The 16,163-nt window shown below is 50.1% G+C and overlaps 1 long non-coding RNA gene across 1 annotated transcript; it reads right to left on the minus strand.

Annotated features, from left to right (window-relative positions):
* Window positions 1–47: 47 nt before the first annotated feature.
* LOC137542513 (uncharacterized) lies at window positions 48–15,180 on the minus strand. The gene is made up of 4 exons (XR_011025448.1): window positions 15,113–15,180; window positions 14,900–14,995; window positions 12,963–13,058; window positions 48–113 (listed from the first exon to the last, which is right to left on the minus strand). It is a non-coding gene; the product is annotated as an uncharacterized lncRNA (long non-coding RNA).
* Between the last annotated feature and the right edge of the window lie 983 nt (window positions 15,181–16,163).

The raw sequence follows: 16,163 nt of genomic DNA on the forward strand, positions 1-16,163 counted from the left end.
ATGTTTGGACTAAAAACAAGGTCATGGGTCAACATTTTCACACTCACCAGATACTTCTTGTTCAAGTATGGGCTCCAGCAATAGCACCACATGCTGGTCTTCACCAATGTCACCTATCAAGAATATGTCAGAGTTTAGGGTCTGTAGTAAATTAAGACAGATTGCATGCAAATTTTTAAGCTTAAAGCGGAAGTGCTAACAATTTTGCAATAATCTTTAACTTACCTTGGCCTTCTGTAAGCCCCCGCCAGGTGTCCTGTCCCACACCAGAACTAGAGCCTCCGCTCTTCCGCCACCGCTCCGTTCTGTACCTAGCGTTCTAATTTTAGGCCAGCGCAGGCCTGGCACTCATATTTATTCTTTGCATTTCCCATCTGCAATAGCAGGCAACGCAAACAAAGGATACTCGTGAACAGAGCCGCGCAGGGCCAGTTCTCCACCGGCAAATTTCAAAAATAGTTTGCGGCAGACTAAGGCTCATGGAGTACAGGTGCAGGACAGAACAGCTGCTGGGGGCTTGTATAAGCCCCTGGTAAGTGAAACAGGGTATTTTATAAGTATTAGCAGATCCACTTTTCAAAAAGTCACATGCAGTCAATTGAAATAACCACATCTACAGCATACGATGTTTGTTGCCATTCAAAGCTATTCATTGATTATATTCTATACAACATGAGCGATGGGGCTTTCATTTGATGCATTTAGGTATTGCACAACAATAAATCCAATATAATTCCATAATTGTATTGCTAATACATTAGTTATTTATGTCATTTTAGATCAACAAAAACAATTGTATGCTGTAGATGTTGGATAATTACTTTCTGCATGTGTTCTACATTTTTATGAATGATTCAAGACCCATCTACAGGAGATCCATCCTTTGTTAGGATTGACAACATTTATTGGATTCTATCCAACATGTCTGATCAAAATTGGATTAGTGTAACGCTCGGTGAAGCACAGAGAGGTCTGATTACCGGTGATCTGCAGTATCACAGGAAATACAGACGTATACCAGATTATATGTGATCTGCAGTATCACCGATAATCCAATATACTAGCTAACCTCTGTTCACCTGAGTAGAGTGTTGTGATTGGTGCAACAGTAATACAGAGGACAAGCCTCAGTGCAGCAAGGAGGACTGCACAGATTCCTTCCGCAGATCTGAGCTCTCCAAGACGGGAGGAGTCAGACTGACAGTGGGAAGGGAAGTCTGAAAGTGACACTCAGGAGGAAGTGTCACCAACAGGACGGGGGAACCGCCTCCAATCGTGAGGTCGGTTCTCGAGGTCGGACAAGCCAGGTCGTATACAGATGGACAGATGAGTACAATATCAGTAGGCAAAGACAGAGTCGGAGTACAGGCGGGGTTCAGCAACGGAGTATCAGATATATCGGGGTACAAAATCAGGAGGCAGAGGCGGAGTCAAAGTACAGGCAGGGTTCAGCAATGGAGTATCAGATATATCAAGGTACAAAATCAGGAGGCAGAGGCGGAGTCAAAGTACAGGCAGAGTTCAGCAACGGGGTATCAGATATAACGATGTACAAGGTCAGAGTTCAGGAGGATAGTCGAGGCAGGCAAAGGTCATAACAGATAATCACAATCAAACTAGTACTTTAAGCTATCAACAGAATCTAGCTTAGTGTAGGATTACAGCTCCAGCTGGTCCCGGCACACTAACTGATCTGACTACGGATCTGGGTGCTCCCACGTATGTGATCGCAACGCCAGACACCCGAGAAATGACCAGCCAGTAGTATATATACCCCTTTCACTCCCCAGCACCTCCCACCGTGCTGGACCAATGGGGAGTGAAGCCAGAGTCAGCTGACCAGCCTGGTCAGCTGACTACTACTGACTGCCATAAAGGCCCTGCCTGAGTGCGCGCGCGCGCGCGTCACTCTAAATCTCGAGGGACCACATGTCCCAGCCACAGCAGCCCCGCTCCGAGTCTCTGCCGCCGGAGCATGTGCGCGAACCCCCCCCCCCCCCCCGAGGAGTGGACTCTGGACAGCTCCTTCCAGGTTTTTCTGGATGTACTGCATGAAATTCCCTCACTAACTCGTCCGCATGCATGCGGTTCCTAGGTACCCTTTGCCTCTCCTCAATCCCGTACCCCTTCCAATGTACGAGATACTGCACCGAGTTCTGTACAGTACGTGAATCTATGATCTTTTCCACCTCATACTCAGGTTGGGCATCGACTAAGACAGGAGGAGGAGGAGTGGGACCCACCTGGACTGCGGGTTTGAGAAGTGATACGTGGAAAGACCTTACTCCGCGCATGCTGGTGGGAAGATCAACGGTATATGTGACATCGTTGATCTTCCTAGTAACTGGGAATGGACCCACGAACCTGGGACCAAGTTTGTCAGAGGGTTGTTTTAGGGTCAGGTGACGGGTTGACACCCAAACCAAATCTCCTGGTTGGAATTTCCACTCTAACGAGCGTCTTTTGTCAGCCTGACCTTTCTGACTCTGGAATGCTTTTACAAGATTATTCTTGATGGTCCACCACATGTCCTTAAACGACCTTTGCCACGCCTCCAAGGCTGGGAACGGAGTGGCCGCAACTGGCAATGGGGAGAATTTGGGCAGTTTACCTGTCACAATCTGAAATGGACAGAAACCTGAGGACGAACTCTAAGTTATTGTGGGCAAATTCTGCATAAGGTAAATATTTAAGCCAATCACTCTGTGCCTCGGCAACGTAGCATCTCAAAAATTGCTCTAACGATTGGTTGACCCTCTCCGTCTGGCCATTTGTCTGTGGGTGGTACCCCGAGGAAAATGACAATTTCATGCCCATTTGGTGACAGAATGCCTTCCAAAATTTCGAAACAAACTGGACTTCCCGATCGGATACTATGTCTTCTGGAATGCCATGCAGTCTGAAGACATGGATGATAAATAAATCGGCCAGTTCCTGGGCCGAGGGGAGTCCTTTCAGAGGCACGAAGTGGGCCATCTTACTAAAACGGTCAACCACCACCCAAATAACTGACATGCCTTCAGATCTCGGAAGCTCTCCCACGAAATCCATGGACAAGTGGGTCCATGGTTCACTCGGGGTGGGCAAAGGCTGCAAAGTACCTACAGATGCCAGCCGGGAGGGCTTGCTTTTCGCGCACACCACACATTCCCTGACAAACTCTTTGCAGTCAGCGGCTAGCGAAGGCCACCATGCACATCTGGCCACGAGATCTTGCGTTCTAGACGCTCCAGGATGTCCCGCGTTTTTATGAGAGTGGATCATCTCCAAGATCTGGAGACGGAATGGTAACGGAACAAATAATACCCCGTCTGGTTTCCCTTCCGGGATATCCTGCTGAAAAGGACTCAAGGTCTCTTTCCAGTCCTCCCAAGTCTCGGTGGCGGCTAACACCACACTTCGTGGGACAATGGTCTCGGGAACAGAGGGCTGTGCTGTCTCCGGCTCAAAACACCTAGAGAGTGCGTCTGCCTTGGTATTCTTACTACCTGGCGTATACGTGATCAAAAATGTAAATCGAGAAAAATAGTGACCATCGAGCCTGCCTTGGGCTTAACCTTTTAGCCCCCTCGATGTATTCCAGGTTTTTGTGGTCGGTATAAACCGTGATAGTGTGCTCAGCTCCTTCTAGCCAATGACGCCACTCTTCGAAGGCCAATTTGATGGCTAGGAGCTCCCTGTTGCCTATGTCGTAGTTTCTCTCTGCCGGAGAGAACCTTCGGGAAAAATAGGCACATAGGTGTAGTCTACCCTGGAGACCAGAACGCTGGGACAGCACAGCCCCCACTCCGATCTCCGAGGCGTCTACCTCAACAATAAACGGAAAAGAAGTGTCCACGTGTCTGAGTATGGGTGCTGAGCAGAACAACCCCTTTAACTTAGAAAAAGCCTGTAAGGCCTCGGGAGACCAATGAGTGGTGTCTGCCCCTTTTTTAGTAAGGCTAGTGAGAGGGGCGACTACTGTGGAGTACCCCTTAATAAACCTTCTATAATAGTTCGCAAACCCCAAGAACCGTTGCAATGATTTTAACCCCACCGGCTGCGGCCATTCCAGGACCGCTGAGACCTTGGCAGGGTCCATAGACAGACCTGAGGTGGAGATTATATACCCCAGAAAGGCAACCGACGTGACCTCAAAAATACATTTCTCGAGTTTGGCGTATAACAGATTCTGCCTCAGTTTGTCTAATACCATCCTGACATGGGTTCTGTGTTCCAGGAGGTTGTTAGAAAAAATGAGAATGTCGTCTAGATAGACTAAAACGAACTTTCCCAACACCTCCCGAAAAACCTCATTGATGAGTTCCTGGAAGACGGCCGGGGCATTACGCAAACCGAAGGGCATCACCCTATACTCGTAGTGCCCATCAGGGGTATTGAAGGCCGTCTTCCATTCATCGCCCTTCCTTATACGCACCAGGTTGTATGCCCCCCGTAAATCCAGTTTTTAAAATATCCTAGCCTCAGTAACCTGTGTGAACAAATCGTCTATAAGTGGTAACGGGTAGCGATTCTTCACTGTGATTTTATTGAGGCCACGATAATCGATGCAAGGCCGTAAACCCCAGTCTTTCTTTTTAACAAAAAAGAAGCCTGCCCCAGCGGGTGACCGGGACGGCCTGATGAAGCCCTTTGCCAAGTTCTCACGGATGTACTCCTGTATGGCGAGTTTCTCGGGGCCAGATAAGTTATATAAATGGCCTCGAGGAGGCATACAACCGGAACGAAGGTCAATGGGACAGTCAAATGGGCGATGCGGGGGTAATTTATCCGCGGCCTTGGGACAAAACACATCGGCATAATCTGAGTATTGTTCCGGTATACCTTCCACCTGTACCTTAGTTAGACCTAATGTCAGTCTCCCCAAACACTGCTGGAAACAATGAGGTGACCATGCTGTCAACTGTCCTGTGGCCCAGTCTATCTGCGGGGAATGAACCTGCAACCAAGGCATGCCTAGGATAATAGTGGAGGTGGACATGTGTAAAACAAAAAATTGTAACTGCTCCCCGTGCAATACCCCTATGGTGAGCTTCACAAGCGGAGTCTGTGACAGAGGACGATTCCGCTGCAAAGGGGAATCGTCAACTGCCGTGACCTGAATGGGGGGGGTCTCACGGGAGTGAGTGGTAGACCCAACTCCTGAGCAAACTCAAAGTTCATAAAGTTAGCCGCTGAGCCGGAGTCAATAAAAGCTTCAGTGGCAACAGATTTATCATCCCATGTGACCGTACAAGGGAGAAGTAATTTTTTCTCTTTAAGGGGTGAGGTTTGTGTGCCTAGGGTGTCACCCCCCACTACTCCTAGGCAGACCCGTTTCCCGCCCTGTTGGGGCAGTTTCGCACCCTATGTCCTGCCTCTGCACAGTATAGGCACAGTTGTTCCGTCATCCTCCGCCTTCGCTCCACCTGGGTCAGTTTTGATCGACCAATTTGCATCGGCTCTGGTGGAGGCAAGGCCGGAAAGGGTGAGACAGGCGGAGATGCTGTTACAGAGGATGCAGCAACCGGTGCCGCGTACGAAGTCACCCTGACACGGTGACTGCCCCTAGCCTGCCTCTGATGGCGTAGCCTGCGATCTACTCGAATGGCCGATGATATGGCCTCATCAACTGTCTTGGGCTCGGGTACGGTTAACATTAAGTCGGAGACCTCCTCCGTCAACCCAGACAAAAAATAATCCATTAGGGCGAAGTTATCAAATCTAGAGGTGACTGACCACCTACGGAACTCCGCCGCATAATCCTCGACCGAACCTCTGCCTTGCCGCAAAAGTTTGAGTTTCCGCTCTGAGGACGCAGCAAGGTCAGGGTCGTCGTAGATTATGGCCATGGCCTTAAAGAATTCCTCTACCGAGGTCAGAGCGGTATCGGTAGGAGGCAGGTTATATGCCCAGGACTGGGAGTCCCCAGTCAACAAAGTTTTAATAAAGATGACCCGTTGGGTCTCAGTCCCCGAGGATCGGGGTCTCAACTCGAAATACGACAACACTCTACTCCTGAAATTCCGGAAGTCAGACTTGTGGCCGGAAAATTTATCAGGTACAGGCATACGTATGTCATCACTATGAGGGGATCGCACTGAATCAACTGACGTCTGGAGGGTTTTCACAGAGCCTGATAGAGCATCGATTAAGGCTTTGTGCTGGCCCAGTACTTGATGAATTTAATCCACCGAAGTGGCAAGCACAGTCAGAGGATCAGCTCGTGATTCCATCGGTTTTGTGGTCTGGCGTTCTGTAACGATCGGTGAAGCACAGAGAGGTCTGATTACCGGTGATCTGCAGTATCACAAGAAATACAGACGTATACCAGATTATATGTGATCTGCAGTATCACCGATAATCCAATATACTTGCTAACCTCTGTTCACCTGAGTAGAGTGTTGTGATTGGTGCAACAATAATACAGAGGACAAGCCTCAGTGCAGCAAGGAGGACTGCACAGATTCCTTCCGCAGATCTGAGCTCTCCAAGACGGGAGGAGTCAGACCGACAGTGGGAAGGGAAGTCTGAAAGTGACACTCAGGAGGAAGTGTCACCAACAGGACGGGGGAACCGCCTCCAATCGTGAGGTCGGTTCTCGAGGTCGGACAAGCCAGGTCGTATACAGACGGACAGATGAGTACAATATCAGTAGGCAAAGACAGAGTCGGAGTACAGGCGGGGTTCAGCAACGGAGTATCAGATATATCGGGCAGGGCTGGATTTACCACTAGGCACTGTAGGCACGTGCCTAGGGGCGGAGCCGTTTGTGAGGGGCGGGCGGATCACTACACACTATGCCTCTTTCTCTTCCTCCCTCCCTGTAATTGTTAAAAAAAAATATGGCAGCGCAGCAGGCAGCGGCTCCATCCTTCTGTGAGCGGCGCATTTAAATGATGTTTCCTGCGTTCCAGACCCAGCGCTGATGTCACTCCTCAGCAGCACCCCCTGCATCCTCTCCATGTCACGCTGTGTGTAACCATGGAGAGGACGCAGGGGGCGCTGCTCAGGAGTGACGTTAGCTGCCTGGAACGCATGGAGGAGAGAGCATCGTTCCTGTTACCGGCTTACCGCCGAGGGGGAGACTTGGGCGGCCGCCGCTCCTCCGGATCCCATTTGCTCTCCTCTGCATGGCCTTCTACCCCCAAGTTCCCCTCAGCCGCTGTCCGGAGCCGCGCGGCACACTTGGGAGAAGAGGGACTTGAAGTTTCTGCGGCTCCGCCCCCTGAGGCTCCGCCCCCTCCGACTGCCTGCATCTGAATTCATGCACACGACAGAAGGAAAACAAGTAGAAGTGCACCGTATGTATTAGAGAGTTTAGTCTAATTCCCGCAAATCTGTGTCTAATCACAATTGTTATTTTTCCCGTGTCACCTGACTGCCACTGTACTTAAAGCAGTCAAACAGATAATGCTACCACCAGTATTACTTACCCAGGGCTTCCTCCAGCCCCTCACAGCCACTATGTCCCTCGCTGCAGCTCCACTCTCCGTCGCTGCCCCCCCGCTTCCAGACCTCCAGGTCGTCCTCAACTGCACCTGTGCAAGCGCCGCTGTCATTCACCTCCACGTGGTCCAGGGTGTACCGCGCAGGCTCAGTAGTTTTGCGCCTGGGCAGTACGCTCCGGACCATGTGGAGGTAATTGACAGTGGCACAGTTGAGGACGCTGGCAAAGCACCGTCAGTGACCGGGAGCCTGCGGCGAAATGCGGAGCTGCGGCGACGGACATAGCAGCTGTGAGGGGCTGGAGGAAGCCCTGGGTAAGTAGTACTGGGGGTAGCATTGTCTGTTTGATGACTCCTTTAAGCTCATTTGAAAGCACAGGATGTTAAAGAGAACCCGAGGTGGGATGTAATTATGCTAGTGGGGCACAGAGGCTGGTTGTGCACACTAACACCAGCCTCTGTTGCCCTATGGTGTGCCTCCAGGCCCCCCCTGCTCGCCGCTATACCCCCGCAGTGCTGGCGACACACAGCGTGTCGCCAGCTCAATGTTTACCTATGCGCTGTCTGTCAGCGCCGCTCCCCCGCCTCCTCTGTATCGGCGCTACTCGCCCGTGTCCCTTCCCTCCCGCTGATTGGAGGGAAGTGACGCGGGCGGGTAGCGCCGATGCGGGGGAGCGCATAGGTAAACATTGAGCTGGCGACACGCTGTGTGTCGCCAGCACTGCGGGGGTATAGCGGCGAGCAGGGGGGGCCTGGAGGCACACCACAGGGCAACAGAGGCTGGTGTTAGTGTGCACAACCAGCCTCTGTGCCCCACTAGCATAATTACATCCCACCTCGGGTTCTCTTTAAGCCTATGTCTGCTGCCATGAAAGAAGGAAGTAGACACAATGCAGATTTATTGCAGGATTTGTATCAGCTGTAACGGATCTTTAAAGGGGTTCTGTGGGGGTTGTGGAAGAGAAAAACGGACACTTACCTTGGGCTTCTATCAGCCCCGTGCAGCGGTAATGTCCCACGCCGTCCTGCTCCCATCCGCCGTTCCCCGCAGCCGGCACCGGGCTATTATTCGTCTGACATACAGACGAATAATGCGCGTTGCCGTGCCTCCGCTCGTGTCATCTGAGGCTTACTGCGCAGGCGCAGTACAACGGAGCCTTGTACTGCGCTTGCGCAATAAGCTTCCGATGACGCAGGCGGAAGCGAGCGGGTGCGCGGCCACTCTAGCGCAGCCGCAGTTGGATCCCATGCCGCTTAGACCGGGGCCGCCGGCGGAGAACGGCAGATGGGAGGAGGACGGCGTGGGACATTACCGCTGCACGGTGCTGATATAAGCCCAAGGTAAGTGTCTGTTTTTCTCTTCCACAACCCCCACAGAACCCCTTTAAAGGTTATTATGCTATTCAGGACTGTGGTGGATTTAGTACAAAAATCTTCCGACTCCTCAGTTTATACAACCTCTGACTGTCTCCAGGTACCCAAAATTGCTCCGACTCCTCGACTCTGACTCCAACTTCACAGCCCTGATGCTGTTGTGTATCTTTTAGAGCAGAGCGGAAGTTCTGTGTTCAGGTCTGCTTTAACCCTTCCACTGACTGCTCTCTGCATGTGCTCTCTTTACCAGCAGCAAAAGCGCCATTTGCAGGGGGAGCACTGCCGCCAGTTTGAGGGACCCCTAAAGTGTTGAACTGGCCGTGGTGTCTATTAGACGCTGCACCAGTTTTTTCCCAGCTACCCGCAGCTTACCTCAGCCTGCGGGACTCTTCCAGGAAGCAGAGCAGGGCTATGGGAAGATGGCGTCCGAAGCCCTGCACTGAAGACTATTTGTGTCTCCAGTACTGGGCTTAGGGTGCCATCTTCCCGTAGCCCTTGCGATTATTTTCTGGTGAAATGCTGCCCACATTGTAATTATTTTCAGGTGAAATGCTGCCCTCATTGCAATTATTTTCTGGTGAAACATTGCGGCATTACGATTATTTTCTGGTGATACATTTCGGCATTACGATTATGGTGACATTCTGCACACATTATGATTGATTATTTTATGGTGAAACATTGCTGCATTATGATTATTTTATGGTGAAAAGCTGCCCCATTACAATAATTTTATAGTGAAACGCTGCCCCATTACGATTATTTGGCACCTATTGGTGGGGGGGGGGGCATCCAAATTTTCGCAGGGGAGCCCAGTGATTTCTAGTTACGCACCTGCACCTAACTGTCCCCACTGAGTTCTCTCTGCTGTCTATACCTACCTACTGTATTTTCCCACCTACCTACCCCCACTGACTTCTTTCGGTGCCCTCTATACCTACCTGCTGGGCTCTCCCACCTGCATATCTGGATATCTAATTACATTGTGCGGTTTTATTACATAAGAAAAGGGGGCGTGCCATTAGAGGGTGTGGTCTGTGTTAAGGGGCAGAGTTTAGGGCGCCAGAGCTTATGTGCCTATAGGCTCCTGAGCTGTAAATTCGGCCCTGATATCGGGGTACAAAATCAGGAGGCAGAGGCGGAGTCAAAGTACAGGCAGAGTTCAGCAACGGGGTATCAGATATAACGAGGTACAAGGTCAGAGTTCAGGAGGATAGTCGAGGCAGGCAAAGGTCATAACAGATAATCACAATCAAACTAGTACTTTAAGCTATCAACAGAATCTAGCTTAGTGTAGGATTACAGCTCCAGCTGGTCCCGGCACACTAACGGATCTGACTACGGATCTGGGTGCTCCCACATATGTGATCGCAACGCCAGACACCCGAGAAATGACCAGCCAGTAGTATATATACCCCTTTCACTCCCCAGCACCTCCCACCGTGCTGGACCAATGGGGAGTGAAGCCAGAGTCAGCTGACCAGCCTGGTCAGCTGACTACTACTGACTGCCATAAAGGCCCTGCCTGAGTGCGCGCGTCACTCTAAATCTCGAGGGACCACATGTCCCAGCCACAGCAGCCCCGCTCCGAGTCTCTGCCGCCGGAGCATGTGCACGAACCGCCGCGTCCACCGCGGCGGTTTCGCCGCGTTCCGCAACATGCTGCACGGAGGCAGCCGCCTCATGATGCGAGGAGGCGGCTGCCTCTCCGTGCGATGCGGAAAGAGCCGCCCGCCGCTGGCTCATGGCGGCGGCTCTTCCGCGATTCCTCACAATTAGACTCCATTTAACAGTGCTTGTCAATATACACTATAATTTAATACAATAACAATCAGACATGTGTGTGACTATAATTACATGCATGAATAGATTATTAATGAAATGTAAAAAGAAATCAACTAAAGGATGGTGCATATGGGTCTAGAACCATAGCCCCGGAAAAAGAAACATGCATAACAAGGTTTTAAACCATTATTATAAGTTCACATAATGATGCTGTGAGTGAGACAATATTGTACCCTTAAACAGGAACTGTTAAAATCCTACGATGTGAAAAAAAAAAAAAACAATCATGAGAAAAAATATGAGCCATCAAAAAGGTTTAACCTATGTGGCTGACAAAACTAGGAATGATAAATCTGACATTACCAACAGATTTTGGAGGACTCCGTGTCTCCATAGGAGATTCTGAGCATGGCCTTTATTCTTTACAAACACATTCCCTGAAAAATCTGTAGGCAAAGATGCTGGCCAGACCCCCTAGACCCGAATTTTGCCGTTGGATGGAGCAACTGGTATTCACTGTGTCCTTTTACAAATAAAGACAACCCTGAGAACCCCCCTATGAGAAGAAGCAATGCATTTCTTAGTTGTATGTGTTGTAAATGGTACTATTTTCACAACAGTTCTACTTTAAATATCACGAGCACATCTGGTTAAAGTGGACCCAAATTAAAAATACAAGATTACAGAAATAAAGTCTATGTTCTAAATTATAATAAATAGCAGCCTTTTTTCAGCTGCATGATGACAAATATAAAATATTTTACATTTATTGGAGGAACCCCTCCCTTCCTTTCAAATTGCCAGGATTTTTCAGGCAAACTGGTGGAGTAGATGGTGTCCAGCAATGGAGGAATTGCTAATGGCTGCCCCCAGTATAACCCTAGCTATGAAAAGAAAAGGGTGAAAAGCATGCACTGAAATGCTCATAGGCTTGAAGGAATGTTTATTTATCTTTGCATGTTAGAGTTGGGCCAAACCTCCGATTTTAGGTTCGCGAACCGGGTTCGCGAACTTCCGGGGAAGGTTCGGTTCGCGTTAAAGTTCGCGAACCGCAATAGACTTCAATGGGGATGCGAACTTTGAAAAAAAAAATTATGCTGGCCACAAAAGTGATGGAAAAGATGTTTCAAGGGGTCTAACACCTGGAGGGGGGCATGGCGGAGTGGGATACACGCCAAAAGTCCCCGGGAAAAATCTGGATTTGACGCAAAGCAGCGTTTTAAGGGCAGAAATCATATTGAATGCTAAATGACAGGCCTAAAGTGCTTTAAAACATCTTGCATGTGTATACATCAATCAGGTAGTGTAATTAAGGTACTGCTTCACACTGACACACCAAACTGTTCACTGAACAGAACAGGTATGCAGTGGCGGGTTCACTGAACAGAACAGGTATGCAGTGGTGGGTTCGCAGAACAGGTATGCAGTGGTGGGTTCACAGAACAGGTATGCAGTGGTGGGTTCACTGAACAGGTATGCAGTGGTGGGTTCACTGAACAGGTATGCAGTGGTGGGTTCACTGAACAGGTATGCAGTGGTGGGTTCACAGTACAGGTATGCAGTGGTGGGTTCACAGTACAGGTATGCAGTGGTGGGTTCACTGAACAGGCATGCAGTGGTGGGTTCACTGAACAGGCATGCAGTGGTGGGTTCACTGAACAGGTATGCAGTGGTGGGTTCACTGAACAGGTATGCAGTGGTGGGTTCACTGAACAGGTATGCAGTGGTGGGTTCACTGAACAGGTATGCAGTGGTGGGTTCACTGAACAGGTATGCAGTGGTGGGTTCACTGAACAGGTATGCAGTGGTGGGTTCACTGTACAGGTATGCAGTGGTGGGTTCACTGTACAGGTATGCAGTGGTGGGTTCACAGTACAGGTATGCAGCCAGGAACAAGCTAAGCCTAACTAATCTTTCCCTATGAGAGAGTGTGCAGCAGCTCGCCCTACTCTCACTAATGCAGGAACACGAGTGACCGTAATGGTCGCCGCTGCCTGCCTTTTAGTAGGGGGGGGGGGGGGGGGGGGAGTGGCTCCAGGGGCTAGTGTAGCCTAATTGGCTACACTGGGCCTGCTGACTGATGTAGAGGGTCAAAGTTGACCCTCATGGTGCATTATGGGGCGAACCGAACTTCCGCAAAAGTTCGCCTGCGGGACGCGAACCACGGAAGTTCGCATGGAACCGTTCGCAGGCGAACCGTTCGGCCCAACTCTATTGCATGTGTCAGAGTGGTGCAACTAAATATTTTTAATTAAAAAAATGTTTGGTTCCGCTTTAACTGGAATGGATTAAAAACGAGGTCAATATGCCATCCAGCATATCAGTATCACTTCAGCTCCGTAAATGTTACATATGAACCTCAAGTACAACACTCACCAGTATTCTCGGCTGCACCTGATGCCCCCTCTACAGATTCAGGGATGTCATCTTGGCCTTGACGGTATTCGGCCGCTGAATCCACCGCACTCTCACCTACAAGAATGTATAATGTGAAAGAAAGTAAATATGCCATCCAGCCATGGGCATCCACACGTATGGCAAATTGGGGCGGCTGCCTCCCCCTGGCCACCACCTGCCCCCCCCCCCCCCCTGGCCGAATCAGTGATGGCGCCCCTCGCTACCCCCCACTCGACTCAGCGCAGTGAAGGGGGAGCAGCAGGCATAGCGGTGGAGAAAGGGGTACATCGCCCCCTTCCCTCACCTTGGGGCTCCCCCTTACTCGCTCTCACACCCCCCACCTCCATAATGCAGCGGCGGCCGCAGCACAGCAGAACACTTCCTCTATTCCCTGCTTGCAAGGAAGGCTCTGTGTGCAGCTGGTCTGGTCAGTGACATCAGACCAGCAACTCACAGATCTCCCTCACGCAGGGGAATAGAGGAAGTGTTCTGCTCTACAGCCTCCCGCCGTCGCCTGCCAGCCGCTGCATTATGGAGGGAGGACAGAGGAAGGGTGAGCCCCAAGGTGAGGGAAGGTAGGGGGGGACCTCCCCCTTCCCCACTACTGTCACAACCGGGGGGAGGTTCCTGTCACTAGCTGAACTGGGGGGATCCCTGTCACTAGCTGAACTGGGAGGGGGGTCCCTGTCACTAGCTGAACTGGGAGGGGGGTCCCTGTCACTAGCTGAACTGGGAGGGGGGTCCCTGTCACTAGCTGAACTGGGAGGGGGGTCCCTGTCACTAGCTGAACTGGGAGGGGGGTCCCTGTCACTAGCTGAACTGGGAGGGGGGTCCCTGTCACTAGCTGAACTGGGAGGGGGGTCCCTGTCACTACCTGAACTGGGAGGGGGGTCCCTGTCACTACCTGAACTGGGAGGGGGGTCCCTGTCACTACCTGAACTGGGAGGGGGGTCCCTGTCACTACCTGAACTGGGAGGGGGGTCCCTGTCAATAGCTGAACTGGGAGGGGGGTCCCTGTCAATAGCTGAACTGGGAGGGGGGTCCCTGTCACTAGCTGAACTGGGAGGGGGGTCCCTGTCACTAGCTGTCACCTTGATGGGGGGGCCTCATGATTGCTGAATTTGTCTTGTTGGGGGGTCACATGATTGCTAACTGTGAGGGCCTGTTTCCACTACACGCAGATTCTGCATGCAGAAAACTGACTCCAATGAATGCCTATGGGAAATCTGCATCAGAAAAATCGCGTTCAGTGGAAACAGGACCATAGACATTCATTGGAGTCAGTTTTCTGCATGCAGAATCTGCGTGTAGTGGAAACAGGCCCTGAGACTATGGAAAAATCTGAATCATCATCATATGAGACAATAGCATTAAACCTACTTTTTCAGCTTTTTACAACAGAAAATGTAACTGGGAGGTTCTAAAAAAAGAATACATTTTTCAAGAGTAGGATGGATGAAATTGTTTATCTTCACAGTTTATTTTCAACTTAGATTTTCCATAATGTAACATGTTCATGTACGAGTTAAACCGTTTGTATTTAGTGTAAATTGCTGTTGGCACTTTGCGATAGATAATTGACTTTTGGGTTGCAGTTTGGGCACTTGACCTCCAAAAGGTTCGCCACCACTGTCCTAATCTAATGTCCCACCATTGCTAAGTTCATGTAAACTTGTCTTCACTCATGGCCACACCCACATTCTGGTCCATGACCACACCCATTTTTCTGCATGACGCACATAGCGCGCCACATGACGTACCCCTATTTTTTGGCATGCTTTGCGCGCCACACTACGCCCCCCCCCTTTTGCCCCCCCCCCCCCTGGAAAATGTTCTACAGACGCCCATGCATCCAGCATATCAGTATCACGTCCGCTCCCTAAATGTTACATATGACTCTCAAGTACAACATTCACCAGTATATTCTGCTGCACCTGATGCCCCCTCTACAGATTCAGGGATATCATCTTGGCTTTGAAGGTATTCGGCCGCTGAATCCCCCGCACTCTCACCTACAAGAATGTATAATGTGAAAGAAGGTAAATATGCCATCCAGAGCATCACACACACTTCACTTTCCTTGGCTGCAAATGTCCTCATTTCCACACACACACAAAAAAAAAACAAACCTGTAGTTGCCGCTACATCGGATTCACCCTCCGCTAAGTGGGTGGTGGCATGCCTGTGTTCCACAAAGGCCCTAGTGGACCCAGACGCACCCTCACCTACAGGAATATATAATGAGAAGAGTGTAAATTAATAACACCAGTGTTCACATAACCATAGTAAAAGATGTGTTACAGTTCTTTTGCCATTACAACTACAACAGCTTCATCAATTACCTCCTTCCGAAGCTGATGAGGTTTGCGGCAAGTCCGCATCATAACCCCCGGGGATGCCATGAAGGGCGCTGGTCCTAAGTGCTCCAGCAACTCTTCATATTCCGTCAAAATCAGTGACGCAGGTGGACCACCACCTGTACCAGTGCTATGAACAATAATGCCACATACAATTACACATACATTCTAACATTACCACAAAAAATGGTTGATTGCAAGTAAAAAAAAGAAATAACAAACATGACAAACAATACCCGTTGTCTCACTGTCATACTGATCCAATCTCATACATACTACACACCAGAAAAATGGCGCCTTCATTTTCATTGACATTTCAGTGGCAGATCGATCTTTTACAACATGTTGGGAATTGTGTATCTACCCATCTATCTGCCTATCAATTAAGCATTGTTGTACTCACCACAAGAGATCCAGAAGACAATGCACCACAGATAATGAACACTCTACCAGTACTTTACAGACAATAATATCAAACATTTGATGCCGGGCATACACGGCGAGGGAGGATTATCAATTGAGCATGATGGCTCGATTGATAATCTCCGGCGTGTGCCATACCCTGCCGGATTGATACTGCTCTCGATACTGGCGAGGAGGACAATGGGGAGACACAAGCGGCTAATTAGCCACTCCCACGGGGACGAGCGGCAATTGATCCGGCCACACGAGTGGGAATGCGCCGGCATCGAGTGGCGCCCTCAATTCAGCTCATAAAACGTGCCGTGTATGCCCGGCATAACAGAGCATGTAACAAAAATGTCAGTGCAATTTGTATGTTGTGTACTAGGCATTACACATTGGAATACACTGGGCAGGAGCA

This window comes from Hyperolius riggenbachi, chromosome 12 (genome assembly GCF_040937935.1).
Source record: "Hyperolius riggenbachi isolate aHypRig1 chromosome 12, aHypRig1.pri, whole genome shotgun sequence".
Taxonomy (NCBI): domain Eukaryota; kingdom Metazoa; phylum Chordata; class Amphibia; order Anura; family Hyperoliidae; genus Hyperolius; species Hyperolius riggenbachi.